Below are 17133 nucleotides of genomic sequence, written 5' to 3' on the forward strand. Positions count from 1 at the left end.
GTAATAATAGCGGCAGGTTAATCCATATAATGACAGCCCGAAAAACTACACCATGGTCGGTCGAGGAGGTTCAGATGTAAAAATTCAGCATGAGCTTGACGAGACAACATGCAACAAGCGAGTTTTTCAGTAACTCTCTGAGTAGACGACACGGAAGTAACACGCCACATCACTATGACGACCAGGTACTGTAAAGTGGGTAGTATCCTGTAATGGAAATGGTCTCCAGGAATAGGACCTGGTACCCGAGTCGAGCCGAGTTGAGCTGGTCCCACATAGTGGAAACGCGGCATTAGAGGCAGAGTAGGGCGGGTCATGACTTCACCATCCTAGGGGAAAAAATGGTCAATTTGGCTCAGATACTACTGAATGGTGCACATCAGGGGGATTTAGAAGTGTGTGTATATGCACTACTGACTAAAAAAGATAAGTAGGTATACTCTACATACCGCCGTATACCCTGGACTACACCACTGATGTGAGCAATGGGACAATATATGTGAACCTGCTACTTCAACCTTCTCTTCAGCCTACTGGTGTGAATTTTGTTGGAAAAATTTAGTACAGTTCTTTACAACGCCAAAACAACAGTTTTGTAGAAACTTAAATCCTCAACCTGCTGGAGGGGTTGCGGGGACATAGAGGCAAACCACACCAACATTTTTTTGGTCCTGTATGAAAATTACAACTTTTTGGAAAGATATTGGAATGAAAATAAAACAGATATTGGGTTTTAAATTACAGCAACCTAGTTTACCACTTCTGTTAGGAGATCTTCCTGATGATTTGACAATAAAAAAACAAATACCTTCTAAAAAATCTTTGGTGCTGCAGCGAAAAAAACAAAACAAAAAAACAAAAAACAATCACTCATAAATGGTTTCAACTTGATCCATCGGTGCTGGAGGACTGGTTGAAAATTGTTGATGAAATTCACAAAATGGAGAGATTAACATTTATGCTGAGGCTGCAAGCTGAACTTTACATGATAAGGTGGTTCAAATGGATTAGTTTCCTTAAAAACAAATTAATGTGTGGTTTGTCTCACAGCCCTGAAATGTTATATAAACTGCTGCTCTAAAAATTTAATTGTCTAACTTAATTGCTATTTCATAACTGTAATCTAAATTATCTGTACTATTGAATCAATTGAATCAATCAATTGAATGACTTTTTAAATAAAAATACCATTTTAGAAAAATATCAGTCTGGTTTTAGGATTAATCACAGTACGGAGACAGCTCTTTTAAAGATAGTCAATGATCTCAGGTGCAACTTGGACTCACACAAGATCTCAGTCCTGGTGCTACTGGATCTGAGCGCTGCTTTTGACACAGTAGATCACCCAATTCTTTTAAATAGACTGAGACACCTGGTGGGCCTCTCTGGTACTGTTTTTAACTGGTTTCAATCCTATCTCACAGACAGGAAATTTTTGGTAAGTATGGATACATGCTCTTCAGCGATCCATGAAATTAGATGTGGTGTGCCCCAAGGATCAATCTTAGGCCCCATACTTTTTAATTTATATATGCTCCCACTTGGGGATATCATCAGGAGACATGGCATCAACTTTCACAGCTATGCTGATGACACACAGCTGTATATTGCCATGTCTCCTGAAGACACTCGGCCAGTTGATGCCCTTTTTAACTGTATTTTAAATATTAAAACCTGGATGGCAGAAAACTTCTTACAGCTCAACCAGGGCAAAACTGAAGTTTTAGTTATCGGTCCTGAGGCTACGAGAGAGAAATACTTACCAAAATTACAAGCATACTCTTTCAACCCATCGGTACAAGTAAAAAACCTGGGCGTTATCTTTGACTCTGAGCTCACTTTCATCCCACACATTAAATCTATTGTAAAAACAGGTTTTTACCATCTTAAGAACATAGCCAGAGTTCGTCCAGTTCTCTCTCGAGCCAACACGGAGATGCTGATGCATGCTTTTATTTCCAGTAGGATTGACTACTGTAATGCCCTGCTTTCTGGTCTTCCCAAAGACAGAATCTCACAACTCCAACTTCTCCAAAATTCAGCCGCTCGAGTGCTGACGAAGACCAGAAGGCGGGCTCACATTACACCGGTTTTAAAATCACTGCATTGGCTCCCCGTGTGTTTCAGGATTGATTTTAAGGTCCTTTTAATAGTCTTTAAATGTCTTAATGGTCTTGCGCCTTCTTATCTTTTAGACTTGCTTTTACCCTATGAACCCTCGCGGACCCTGAGGTCCTCTGGCACTGGCCTTTTAACAGTTCCAAAAGCCAATACAAAAACCCATGGAGAGGCAGCTTTTCAGCATTATGCTCCTCGCCTCTGGAACAGCCTGCCAGGGAACCTCAGGGCCGCAGAGAATGTAGACATTTTTAAAACCAGGCTCAAGACCCACCTTTTTAATTTGGCTTTTAACTGATGCTTCTGTTTTATCTACGCAAAGGTTTTATAGTTATATTTAATATATATATCTTAAGATTCTTTTAACCAGTGCTTCTGTTTTATCATTTTAATGTTTAATATTTTTATTATTTTCATATATGTCTTAAATTTAGCTTCTTTTAATCAGTTCTTTTATATCTTTTTAATGTTTCTTATTCTCCGGTGTTTCATCAGAGGGAGCCCTCCATGCCGGGGGGCGGCTGTGGACTCCGGGGGCTGTGGCGCCTTCTCTCACTGGGGTCCGCTCCTTTCTGGTGGGTGGGGGTCCCAGTTGGCCCTCTCCCGCTAGTTGGGATGCGGGGCTGTGTTGCTGGTGCCTGGTCGCCGGGGTCGGCGGCTGCATCCTGGTGCGGATGGCTCCCTGAGACAGCGCCTCCTAAAATGATGTTTTACCTTTACTTGTACATTTTTGTTCTGGTCTACCCGTGCTCAGTCAGTCTTCTTAAGTATGTGTGAGCTTGTGGGTTTGCATGTATATGTGTGTGTGTGTGTGTGTGTGTGTGTGTGTGTGTGTGTGTGTGTGTGTGTGTGTGTGTGTGCGGGTGAGTGGGTGGGTGTGGGTGGGGGGCGGTACTGATTTTTAAACTGATATGTAAAGCACTTTGTGCTACAGTTTTTAATGTATGAAAAGTGCTATATAAATAAAGATTATTATTATTATTATTATTAGATTGTGACTGTTATCTATTGCTGATTATTGCTTGTTGTTATGTTCCGTATGACAAAATGATAATTAATTAATAAAAACTAAGTGTAAAAAAAAAAAAAAAATACATACTGCATCTTACTATGCACAGGTAAAGAAAAACATTATTTATAAGTGCTGAATACATATAAAAAACACATTTTACATTACAGCATGGGAGAAATGTTAATGCGATGCTTAAGTAGTTATTTTAGTCTGTGCAAGGTGTAAAATGCTGAACTGAACCCAATGACAGGAAAAATGTTGCTTCTAATATTGGAATAAAAGCAACAGGAAGTGTTAATTACACAATATGTGGACTATGTTGGAAAAAAAAATCACAGTGAAGCCATTATCAGCCTGGCCATTCATCTGATATTTAGCATTTTTACAGTATCTGTAGTGTTATTTATTCTGTTATAGCCTTCACTGTGTCAAATAAATGTAAAATTAAACAACTTTGGCTTTACAGTCATCTCTGATCAGAGACAAATCCTCAACATTTTACTGTTCACACATTATAAATAATATTCAGTAAAGCGCTTGCATTACAACACACTTTTCGCCCATAATTTAATTGCTCAAATGAAGAAAAAAAAAAAAAAGAGAAAAAACACAGCAAGACCATGAGACCTTAAGGAATCAAAAATGCGTCAGGAAAGTTCTGTTTCCTGTTGGTGTTCAACCAATGGGTGAAGACGGCAGAAGACTGAGTACATTCACCACATGGACGTATACTCATTACTAACCCTAACCCTGCTTTAAGAAGCTCGTTAGCATGATCCCTGTGATCAGCAATGACAAGGTAAGCTAACGTTTCTATGATTAGTTAAAATTTTTTATCAATTGTGGATTTATCTACCGGTGTCCTCAGCACTGTGCCCCCTGTTTGAACACGTAAAATGTTGAAAAAAATGCAAGCGTTCCTGCTGGGATTTGAACAACACAGACCAGGGGTGTCAAACTCATTTTAGTTCAGGGGCCACATACGGCCTAATATGATCTAAAGTGGGCCGGACCAGTAAAATAATATAAATAATAGGATAAGAACTTATAAATAATGTCAACTCCAAAGTTTTTTTCTCTGTTTTTGAGTGAAAAAAGTCAAATTCCGTGATGAAAATGTTTACATCTACGAACCGTACTTGAACATAACATGACCAAATATGAACCTGAAAATTATTAAGAAAAATAATTGCAATTTTAACAATATTACGCTTTAGTTTATCATTTATACATACACATCACAACTTACAGATCACTGTGGATCTAAAATTCCACATACTTATCTTAAGAAATTTCAGGTTATTCACATTTTTTGCAAAAGGCTGGTCTGTAAACGTAAACATTTTTTGTGTAATTTTACTTTTTTTTTTACACTACAACAAAGAGAAAAAAATTCAGTTTCATTATAGATTATTATGATAGTATTTTACTGATCTGACCCACTTGAGATTGAATTTACCTAAAATAATTCTAGCATCCTTGATTGTTAATATCATCAGTGTAATTTCTGCATTTCACAAATTCATCCCAAGGGCCAAATTGGACCCTTAGGTGGGCCAGTTTTGGCCCCCAGGCCGCATGTTTGACACCTGTGACGTAGACCATAGCATTACTTACTGAGTTATCCGTCGACATGTACCTCAGGACGCAAATGTATGCGCCCCAAGATTCTCTGGTCTCTTGTATTGGGGGGATGGGTTCTACTTTGCCATTTATGACGAGAGTCTGTATATAACTCAAAAGTAATACAGGAGTCATGTAATGCATTACAATTCTGAGCCAATAAAGGTAAGGAATTACCTTTAAATAACAGAAACAAGTAATCTATAATTATGCACAACATTGTTCATATATAGCAAATCAAGGATCATAAATAACACTAGCCGTAAATGTGATGCAACAGTCTGGCAAAAGATGCATGAAACTTTTTGCTTACTTAATAAATTGGAAATAATAACAAAGAAATAAGCCAACCTAAAAAAAAAAAAAAAAAAAACATCTAGAAACTATTAAAATCCAGTTAATGGAAAATCAAAGGGGGTCATTTAACTCTACAAGAAACCAAAGGTTGATCATAATACTAAAATTTATTTTGCAACAAGACATTTTGATTATGGTGCCCTGTCCATTAGTCTTATATATATATCAGCTGTTTGGGTTAAAGATATATAGAGCAGTAGTTAAAATAGCACTCAGTCCAGTAAAGGTAATAAATCTTTTCACAGCATCATGTCGTAGCAGGAAAATCAGATGTGGAACTAATATCCTAGTGTGCCAGGACCAGGAGGAAGAATGCACCCACAGACCCTTGAAGTGGAATGGAATACAGTCATCAGTTAATGTTACTGAGCACACCTGTGGTCCTGCTGCTGCAACACAACATACACCGACTGCTGAGAAAAAGGATGGTAAGACAATCAGAGGGTTCTCCAGTAGGTTCCCACATCTCAGAAAACAAAGAAAGAATTCACAGGGAAATGAACACTATGATAAACAACAGCCCCGTGAAGGTAATTTATAAAGGTCTACTTTGTATTGCCAACTACTACCCAATGCTGTTGTAAAGTCTGTGTTACATTCTGCATTGTTCTGTTATTGATGTTTTGGTACTTCATTTAGTTAGTTGGAGTAGTGACGAACACCACAACAGAGACATTTGTCACATCCCAGCTCAACTTCATGACAAATATGGGAATCTAACATGCCAAACACGCACCATTAACCAGATTAAATACTACAAAAATAAGGCTGTGGAGTGTCTACTGAAGGGGAAAAGGCCTCAGCTCCAAAATTAAGCAAATGCATAAGTACATTAAAGTTGAAATACCGCCAACAGCCACAATGGGTGCCTCCAAAAACCCCTGGTTCCCATAGACTTATATTGACCTTCTCTCTAACAATATTGACTTATTCCTTCATTCATTTTGGTCTCTTTGGAACCTCGAAAACATGTTCTGGTGGTCCATCTTCAAAGTATTGCTCTGTAAATTAGATCTCAGACTGAAGAAAAGGCTTCAAGGTCTCCTATGTCGGTCTGTGATTGACAGGTGCTGGGTTGAACTTTTCCTAGTTTCTCTTCATTTAATAAAATGCATTTCACTGAACAGACGGCTCGACTGTAGATATGGTACACAATAGGTACCACTAGCAAGACTATACAATAAGTGTTACACAGTGCTTAATGAAGTTACCATTTTAGCAGGCCAAAAAGCTAGCGTTTAGCACTGGCTAATCTCTGACCCCTTGGCCACTTTTACTAATCCAGATAGCAAAATCATTATGGCTTAAATCTGGCCCAAAACTGGCATGCCATTTGGCCAAGTTCTGGGTGGATGTATGGGCCCTAAATGGCCAAAAATAGGCAAGCCAAAATCAAACCAGAAGGAAGCCAAAATTCTCCCAAAACTAATTGCAGACTTCCAAAATATAGCCATAATTGTCCCAGAAAAGCCCCAAATCTCCATAATCCAACCAAAAAGTGGCCAAAACATGCCATACCATCCCTATACCTGATCCCGCTCTTTGCCCAGTCTTTTGGTTAACAAGACATATGCCATAACTCAGCCATATATTGCTGGTGCATCCATATCTATTATGGATAACCTTAATCATACCACAGTTAAGCCTAAAGGTATTCATAATGCCAAAAGAAAGACAAAAATGCCAAATGTGTACCATGATACTGCCAAAATATTTACTATCTGGGAAGATATGGACACTTCTGTTGGGTTTCTGTAAATTGGCTTAGAGTCTGGTTTTGACCAACTCTATATTTAAAGTGTCAAGAGATAACTTTTTTTGTGATCTGGCGCTATATAAATAAAATTTGATTGATTGAGTGATTTAATTGGTTTTCCCCTGTAAGTCGCTTTGGAAAAAAGTGTCTGCCAAATGCGTAAACATAAACTTCTGGTTCCAGATGAGCCAACATAGTGATGGTAAAATTACAAAATTCTAGGCAGAATTCCAATTCACTCCGTGGCCCTTCCCCCTTCCCCCTCAGTTTTGCGCATACACGTGAAGGGGTAGTGTTGTCCCAATTCTCAATTAGACAGAGGGGAAGGGCTAAGGCGGAGGGCTGTATAACCCTTGAAATGAAGATATTTCAGGACCACACTACGAATGGAGGGGTAGGAGAAATTTCCCATAATTCTGTTCGAATCGTTGGCAAGATGGAGGTAAACACAGCCAAAAAGTGCAGCAGTGTGATGAAAGAAACACACAACTGCACATATTTTCTTCATAAACAACTTAATCATTTGATTGACCATTTAATGCCGTTTCAATGTGTTATAGATCACATTTCTGCGGTTTATAGTTGATAGCTGTAAAAAAAAAAATGACCAAAGCTCATGGAATAGAGGTGGTAACAGCTACAGACGACATGGAGAATACTTTTGGAAACAAAGTCTTCGCATCTGTTAATAGTGGCATCGATGACTGCTGATGACGTAACAGGCCTCGAAGGGTTGTTTCATTTCATAAGGAAATGTTTCAACCCCCAACCCTTGCAGCTCCATTTTAAGGGGTAGTGTCAGGTGCAAGGGCCAAGGGGTAAGGGTCAGGGGGAGGGCTAAGGGGTGAATTGGGATTGGGCCCTAGTCTCAAAATGACAGTTGACAAACCAATGGGTGACGCCATAGTTATTCTACCCTATAAATATATGCAGTCTAATAAAGTATTTTTAAATAAGATTCTACTCACGCCCACTATTTATCAATCAGTATATTGTGGTTGTAACAGGCAATGGAGACATAGCACTGGAGACTGTTAACATTCTTCTTATCATTTTAATTAATTATTTTTTTGTGTGTGTGTGTGTGTGGGGGGGGTCTATATTGGGTTAAATACATGTTATACAACTGTAATTACTAATCACTGATCAATTACATTTCAGCAACTTGGACATGACTTTACTTTTTAACAAGGGTGCTGTTAGGGACCAAGCAGCAAGATGACCAGGAGACAGGACTAAAGTTTCACAAGTGGGTTTTTTATTTACCCAAAGTTATTTAAAAAAAAAAAAAAAGATTACAAACGATAATTTTAACAAGTACATATATAATAGAGGTCAACATAACAAAACTGTGCTCAAAAATAACAGCAACCAAGGCTAAGAACTCAAACTGACAAAAACTGACCTAACAAAATGAGACCAAGGGAACATATATAATGGCTTGGCCAAACCATGAAATAAACAAGGGGAAAACAAAATGAACACTAACTGTAACTAAGTACAACTGAAACCCTGATAACACTAAATCCCAATGGTGCCAGGACATGCCACAAGGTAACTCAAACAACAGAACCAAAGATTAATATAAGAAAACAAATAATTTAATTGTCACCCTACGCTGTCAATATATGTGCACCTATATCTACAGTGTAAGATTAAAAAATAAAGAAAAACAAAATAAACTGAACGGTGTATGTTAAGTGACTGACTGCAAATGAAAACCATGTGCTGCTAACCAAACTATTAAAAAATAATATGATATGAAACTCATATTTTGTGAAGATATTACCCTTGTGTGGCTGTGTCCATCACAGGTGCTTTGAAAAGTGGCTTCATTTTTACCAACCTTTCAACAACTTTGTCAGGTTCATCTATGTTTATATTCAGTCATTTTATTTGGACTGAAAGCAGAGAGCTGCAGAGGAAGCATATATTTTCAGTTTTAAGTTTTATCGTGAAGGATTTCTTGGGCCTGTACCAGTACTTTAATAATTACCTTGTTGATATTGTCGCTTGGTCTGAGGTACTGTTTAGTGACACACCATTCATGGCTGATTGAAGGCACGTACTTTCCTACAGGTAATGACTCTGGGCTTTGAAGGTCTCTTCGGATGATAACACCTGGGGATGCCCCGTTGACGGACACAAACTGCCAGCACCAGGATCACTGCAATGTCTAACCATAGGCTAACCCCCCTGAAGCCTGGTCTCCCTTGTTGAGGACTGTCATCAGCTGTCGACCTCAAACGCTACATCAACAGTAGTTTCCTGGAACCGCAGTGACTTCCTGCCCTTTTTCATTAAGGTAGGCTGCTGGGTGTTTGTCTTGGCTTTGCTTGAGCTTGATAATATTGGTATAATATTGGAAGCCATAGGTTGCTTCAGGGTGTAATTTGTGATTAAAAAAAAAAAAAAAAAAAAAGGTGGATGGCACTTGGAGGCTGTTTCGATGGAAGTAATTCACATAGACCATGATGCCTATAATTTGTAGGGGTATTTTAATCCATCGAGTAGCACAATATTTTCACTTTCATTTCCTCACAGCATGAACTCTCAAAAAATCTAATCACACGTTAAGCAACACAGAGCTCATCACTTGACTAATGCCATGCCCATAATTACATGGATATTTTCTTAAACAAATATTTTCATGACCTTTTGTTTTGCAAAATATCTCTACAATGGAAAATTACTCCAAACTAGTCCAAATTTTCAGACAAACCGTAATTATTGTTGTCCAACCTGTGGCCACTGGAGATACTACTGGACGTAGCAGATGCAGAGGCTTTCATCTGTCATGAAGGTGAAGCAGTAACACCAGCTGCAGTTGTAAACTTGTGTTACCTTAAGTCTCGGTTATGGTTGTGGATGCGTATTATTTACATGATGTGGATTTGTTCATAAAGCTGGTCCGGTCCGACTACCAAAGGTATCGGTGCTGACTGAAATATTATTTTAATTTGGATGGTTGAATTCTTGGGTTTAATCACATGTTAGTCAGTATTGGTCAGGATTCTTTTGTGTCACTAGATTTTATTTGTTTCACTGGTCAGTTGTACATATCTTAGGATAAGCTTGTTTAGATAGGAACCATCTGTCTAAACAAGAGTTAATTAGGTTCTGTTCTTCTAGATACACATCTGAACAAACACATTCACACACATAGTGTTGTCAAATATAGGTGATAAGGGTAAACTGATTGTTAGCATAAGTTTACTTAGAGTTAAGGCCCCACATTTGTTTGATCTTTTTAGATAACGCTAAGTTAAAGACCAGCCCACAAGGGGTTGAGTCCATAGTTTGAAGATCAGTTTACAAGGATTATAAAAGTCACGTGCATGGCAATGTTCGGGGTCCATTTTCCCCTCTTGGGGTGTGGATCCTCAGCTGAGTTATATTTTGTTTGCGATCAGATCAAGCCAATAATACATTTATAAAAATGAGACTGAAAAGAAACCGGACTTATTCTTGGAGCTTCCAACAAAAGAATACGCTAACATGACTTAAATCTACTGCAGGTCATACACTGATTTATACACCTGGATTTGATGTTTCAAGTGCAGCTTCATTACACAAAGCAATAATTAACATGAGCAACATGGGGCATGACACCATTGTTTTCTAATCTCTATATTTTTTGTGTCCATGCGGATGCACACAAATTGAAGTCTAACTTTTGACACTCTGGATGGAGTATTTTAAAAACTCCATTTTTATGACCCATAACTTTGTTTGCATGTGGACGAGGGTCCCAAATATAGACAAAAAATATCGGTGTCATTGTGGACGGAGCATAAGAAACTTACAATCTTGAATATTTTTTTTTGCTGACTTTGCTCTTATATCATTAATGGTTAGTCAATACAGTGTTTCACTTCAACATCTGGACTTAAGTCTGTAATGTCAGAATTAAACATCTGAGTATGACATATTGACGAGGGATGCAACAATCCGACTTTTCAGTTTCGATGCTGATACCGATGCTGGGACTTTGCGTATTGGTTGTTACCAGATACCGACCCGATATCATTGTTAATTTAGAGGAGAGTTTCTCAACGGGGGAGGTCACATACTCTCCTGAGGGGGGTGCAAGTGACGTCATTGTGCGTGCGTGGGAGTGCATTAGCGACTACTGTTGTACATCACAACAGTATAACCAACCCCCCCACCCCCCAGTTGCAAATTTGTTTTCAGGGGGCACTTTCTCACAACTTTATCTACAGAGCTATAGAACCTACCACATTACTTTTAGAATTACGTTCGGCATCCATGATGTTGCCTGTGTCATAAAAATTTAAAGGGGAAGGGTCGGTTTTATGGATCAATTGCTTTTACCGATTCCCGATCCAGCTAAAATGTTGATATTGGGAACGATATCCAATCCTAATGTCAGCAACCTTACTCTTGCCCCTTTCTCCCTTTAGCAAACCTCAATACATCTATACCCTCAGAAGAACTGATCTTAAGTTTCGGGTTGTTTGTTGTATCCTTTCCGTCACCATGGGGGTTCTGTCTTAACAGGAGCTCCTGTTCTCAGTAGAATATATGTGAGGGTTTTCTGTATAATGTCACAGTAAATTGCCATGAATCATTTACATTTTTCTGTCATTTGGCTGTTTTTCTGTGATGAAATAGTGTATGGAGCCTGGATGAATCCATGCATAAATCAAGGCCAATGGAACGAGGATCATCACGAAGCAAAGTGGGCTGGTTTCCATCCACGTGTGTTGCAAATTTTAACTGAATGTCCCCAAAATCCATAAAAGAAAATGCAAATGAACATGCAATTCCATCCACTACTCTTATGCGAATAGCGGGAGGTGGTTCATCATCATCACCGGAACTAAACCACTGCAACCTATATCTTTCTGTAGCTTCTTCACCTTAAAAAAAAAAAAAAAAAAAAAAAAAAAATATATATATATATATATATATATATATATATATATATATATATATATATATTTTTTTTTTTTTTTTTTTTTTTTTTTTTTGCAACATTTTGACAGTTTTTGTTTGAATTTTGTGCATTTTCCATCAGGGTATCTTGTGCACAAAATGAAAATGTAACTAAAACCAGCAGGATGGAAGTGCATATTATATTTTATCTGTTGTTGCATGAACTCAAGGGCTGACAGTGAAACTATATTTCTGATTTTATTGGGGGGTTTTTTGGTATAGATTGCTTTCACATTGCAGCAAATTACATATATATAGCATTTTATATGGTCTATTGGTGAAGTAGCATTAATCACTCTGAGGGGGATACATTTTGTCTCTACCAGGGATAAAAATAATTCAGCAGAGGCAGGGATATGTAGACCAGTTGGGTGTGTGTGTGTGTGTGTGTGGGGATCCACCTCTTGCCATCCAGTAAATCTCACCCAGGGATACATATTGTGTTGGCTGTTTGAGTTATTATCTGGTAATTTCTGTTATTCTATGTTATTAAATGTTACATGTTTTTGCAGCGGCTGAAGGTTTTCTATACTGTAGGTCGATGTTTTGATGAAAGAATGCCAATACCTTGATGCTCATAATATGAAAAGATGATTGGTCATGCTTGACAATTACACACTGAATATGGATTTGCCCGTGTTTGATTTGGAGGTGTGTGTTTTGCTTGTGTTGTGTTGAAACCGGGTGTTTTACTGCTTCACTGCAGAGGCTGATCTGCTCTTTCTATTTGATCTGCGTATGTAAACTTGACTCTTGCCCACAGCTCATGCTCATGCCATTTTATATCGCCTCTTTTGATTGTCAAACTGCACTAATCAATGTTATAATCTCTGGAAAACACTTTATGCTCTAAATCAATAGGTTTAAATGTGCGGTAGTTTGCTTTTGTTCCTCTGTAATGTTTATGTAAAGTGTTTCAGGCGTGTTGGTCAGTGTACATTTATACATCTTAGTTACTAGAGTTTACTCGCTATGTTTGTTGTGGATTTTACAATGCAGGAAGTGAGGAGGCCACTGCCAACGTACATATCTCTCTGCAGTCTCTATATACGATACACAAACATAAATGAGGTTCACTTTTCTCTACGTTTCCCCAGCTTTGTGACTCTTTTTTTTTTTTTTTTTTCTTTTGTGACATTGTAATTAAGGTATTGTCAAGTTTCTCTGGGCATGATTAAGTGACAGTCTGTAATTGTTGTCTGCTTGTGTTCCTTCTGCTATTTCCTCATTTATTTCTAGTTTTGTTTTGTCACAGCTCATTAAATATTTACAAAAAAATTAATGCAGAACAAGGGAACTGTGCAGTCATTGTCATGTGCTATGTAAACATTGTCTTAGATTATCACTGCTAATATGAATCAGAAAGAGAAAAATCTGGTCTCTATATTACATATGAAACATTCAGTCTTATTAGTGCTTCAGCTGTCACTAATAACTGCCGTGGATTAAATCTATGAATGATTCTTTTTATTTGTCAGTTAATTAAAAATAAAAATCTGTGGGACTAACTTTGTTATTTGTCTATTACCACAGAGCTAATCCGAGCCCCTGTTATACCATGTGTAACCTGTAACCTGTCCCCCTGCTGCCCCCAGTACTGGGGCAGTAAGCATCGCACATGCCATGTTCCTAACCAGTTACAGGAAAAGGCTATGGTACCAGTTACCAGAAGGTGGTTTGTGTGCCTATTCACACTTTCAGTTTCAGCATGCAGGGCAAACAACATGAAACGTGGCGACTGTTGTGCCTCATATGAGTCATTTGCCTGGGTTTTTGATGAATATAAATCAGCCACAGGGACAACGTTCAGATTGCAGAATTCGGATCATTTTATTGGCTCTGTGGTAATAGACAAACCAATATTTCATGGCAGTAGCCATTGCTAATGAAAATTACTCAAACATATCAAGTAGACTAATTTAATATATGTATTCTCTGTGGACTTTGGGTTAAAAACTGATTTGCATAACAAGTAGGGCTGGGCGTATCAATCTAAATATAGATAGCATCAATACCAAGGTGAATATTGGATTGATAGTAGCGTGATGAGGTTGACTAGATACTTTCGTTGCAGTTTTTCATCTATACGTCCTGCAAATTATTCGAATTTCCTCACAGAGTTCATGCAAGTGCAGCTCCTTTCCAAATCTGGCTGTCTGTCCAAACAGCCCCCCTGCCAGAGAGCAGAGAGTCAGAGCACACACTGAGAGCAGCCCGTGATGGCAGAGAAAAAGAGAAGTGCTGTGTGGAGCAAATTTAAAAGGGCAATTATTTTATTATTTTTATGCAGTTAATTTTTTTTATGTTGTAGTTAGTTACTACAAAAACATGTTTATGTACCTAAAATCTTTTTCCTGTGTTTTATCATAATCATAATCAACTAACTAAAGGCAAAGTCACAAAATTATTCAATGATTATGACATTTAAAGTAAAAAGTGTTGGTATCTGTATTTACTTGGTATCGGATTGATACCAAAATTCCCAGTATCACCCAACGTTAATAACAAAGTGCAAAGGCTATAGGTTTAAAGTAGCATGATGCCCAAAGTTATGTTTAATTATAATGCATTAGACATGGTATATGACCCAACACGCAAAACAAACCACAGTTAATGTAGAATTAACTCTGATGCAAATCCTTTGCATGAGTAAACCTCCATTTCCAAATGCAGCTTTACATGAAAAATGGTGGATTACACAATATTTCATAAAGTACTTTGTTGGGTCATCTTTAGCTTTGATTATGGGATGCATTCACTATGACATTGGCTACAGCATGCAATGTTTATGCAGTTTATACATAAACATAACATTTATGTCCAACCAGAATTGCATATATATTTTTTTTAATTTATTAATTAATATATTTATTTATTTATTGCCAAGATCTTGTGTTCATGATGGAGAGTGGGACCACTGTGTAAAGTCTTTTTCATCACATTCCAAAGATTCTCCATTTCAGGTTCAGGTCCTGATTCTGTGGTTTCCAATCCATGTATAAAATTGAACATTCTTGCTCCCTGAACCACATTTCACAGTTTGACCCTAATGAATCATTGTGTTGTCATGTTGGAAAATGCCAGTGTCATCAGCATAGAAAGAAATATACAGATGTTCAGACTTGGTCATTTTGTGTATACATGTAGTCAGCTGACCTCAGTTTTTGGACAGATAATGTTATAAAGCTAGACCTGACCAACTAAAGCAACCTCAGATCATAACACTACCCCCACAGGCTTGTACTGTAGGCACTAAGCATGATGGGTAATCACTTAATCAACTTCTGTTCTCACCCTGATGTGTCTATCTCTTGGGAACAGGGTCAGTCTGGACTCATCAGACCACATGACCTTTTTCTATTGAAACACAGTCTAAACGTTATGCTCTGTACAAACTAATGGTTGTTTATGAAATGATAAGTTACTCTCTGCATCAGAACTGGCTGAAACATATGAATTACTGCAGAAATAATCCAGTGGAAAGCAACTTTTTTGGATAGGTTTTATATAAGTAGTTTTCTAAAGATTGATGTATGCATTTTTGAGTTGTACTTCCCTCTCACACAGCACCCTGTTCACCTTAGGCACACAGGAAAAAAAAAAAAACCAAAAACCTCTCACTGCTAATCATAATTTAAATAACATGAATATAATATTTTGGTTTTGCCTGTTATAGCGGTTCAGTGTAGCACCTGTTTGTTTTCAATCCAGGTGCTGTGGCGTGCCAACAAAACACTGTGTATGCTGAAGAAAACACCTTTTCTTTTTTACGTGAAATTTTCAAGTAATCCCATATTTTTGAAGCCTTGGGTCTTTGGAAAGTTTTTCACAAACAAGCTGAACTCACTTGACTACTGCAGCTGCCATGCTTTTCTTAAGTGTTGACTAGAACTGAAAAGTGACTGGAGCCAGAATGACTGATCTAAGCATCTATTGGTAGAAGAAAAACATTTGTTAGCTTGTGTTTTATAAGGCAACGAGGTTAGAGATCCACTGGGATTCGACAGTTGTTTAAAATAACAAATTTTCTGATCACTGATGCAGATGATTGTGTTTTCTGTTTTTGTTATTTATTCCTTCTTTTGTGCCTGAGGAACAAAGCAAAATTTACATAAAAAATAACTTACCTGTTTTGAAGCCTTCATCATACAGCCTCTGAATAACAACACATTCAATTATACATCTATGAACCAACTTTTGATAGTAAAAGAACATATTAATATTGGCCACAATGTCATCTTATTTACCATTAACTGTAAGTTGACTGGGGCCAGTATTAGCCAATATGACTATTCAGCGTACAGTGTATATCTTTGCATCCCTAACAATATACACTATATCGCCAGAAGTATTTGCTCACCTGCCTTGACTCGCATATGAATTTAAGTGACATCCCATTCCTAGTCTATGGGGTTCAATATGACGTCGGTCCACCCTTTGCAGCTATAACAGCTTCAACTCTTCTGGGAAGGCTGTCCACAAGGTTTAGGAGTGTGTTCATGGGAATTTTGGACCATTCTTCCAGAAGCGCATTTGTGAGGTCACACACTGATGCTGGACAGAAGGCCTGGCTCTCAGTCTCCGCTCTAATTCATCCCAAAGGTGTTCTATGGGGTTGAGGTCAGGACTCTGTGCAGGCCAGTCCAGTTCATCCACACCAGACTCTGTCATCCATGTCTTTATGGACCTTGCTTTGTGCACTGGTGCACAGTCATGTTGGAAGAGGAAGGGGCCAGCTCCAAACTGTTCCCACAAAGTTGGGAGCATGGAATTGTCCAAAATGTCTTGGTATGCTGAAGCATTCACAGTTCCTTTCACTGGAACTAAGTAAGTAAGTAAATTTTATTTATAGAGCACTTTTCACAGACAGAGTCACAAAGTGCTTTATCAATTCAAATCAGAATCAAATTAAGTTTACAGAAACCCAACAGAATCCTTCAGGAGCAAACACTTGTGATTGGTGACAGTGGCGAGGAAAAACTTCCCTTTAACGGGCAGAAACCTCGAGCAGACCCAGACTCCTGAAGGATGGCTGTCTGCCTTGACCAGCTGGAGTTAAAGAGAGAGAGAGAGAGTAAAGGAGGAGAAAAGAGAGAGCGATAGAGATGGGGGGGGGGGGGGGCGGCATGACACATGGAGTACGTTATGATGAATACATAGAGTGTAATCAGTTCATGGTGGCCCTGGGTCAGGTGGGAGACTAAAAAGCCTTTTTGAACAGGAGGGTTTTGAGGTGTTTCTTAAAGCTCTCTACAGAGTCCATGGACCGTAGGTGTAGAGGCAGGTCATTCCATAGACGTGGTGCCAC

The sequence above is a fragment of the Sphaeramia orbicularis genome, chromosome 12 (genome assembly GCF_902148855.1).
Source record: "Sphaeramia orbicularis chromosome 12, fSphaOr1.1, whole genome shotgun sequence".
Taxonomy (NCBI): Eukaryota; Metazoa; Chordata; class Actinopteri; order Kurtiformes; family Apogonidae; genus Sphaeramia; species Sphaeramia orbicularis.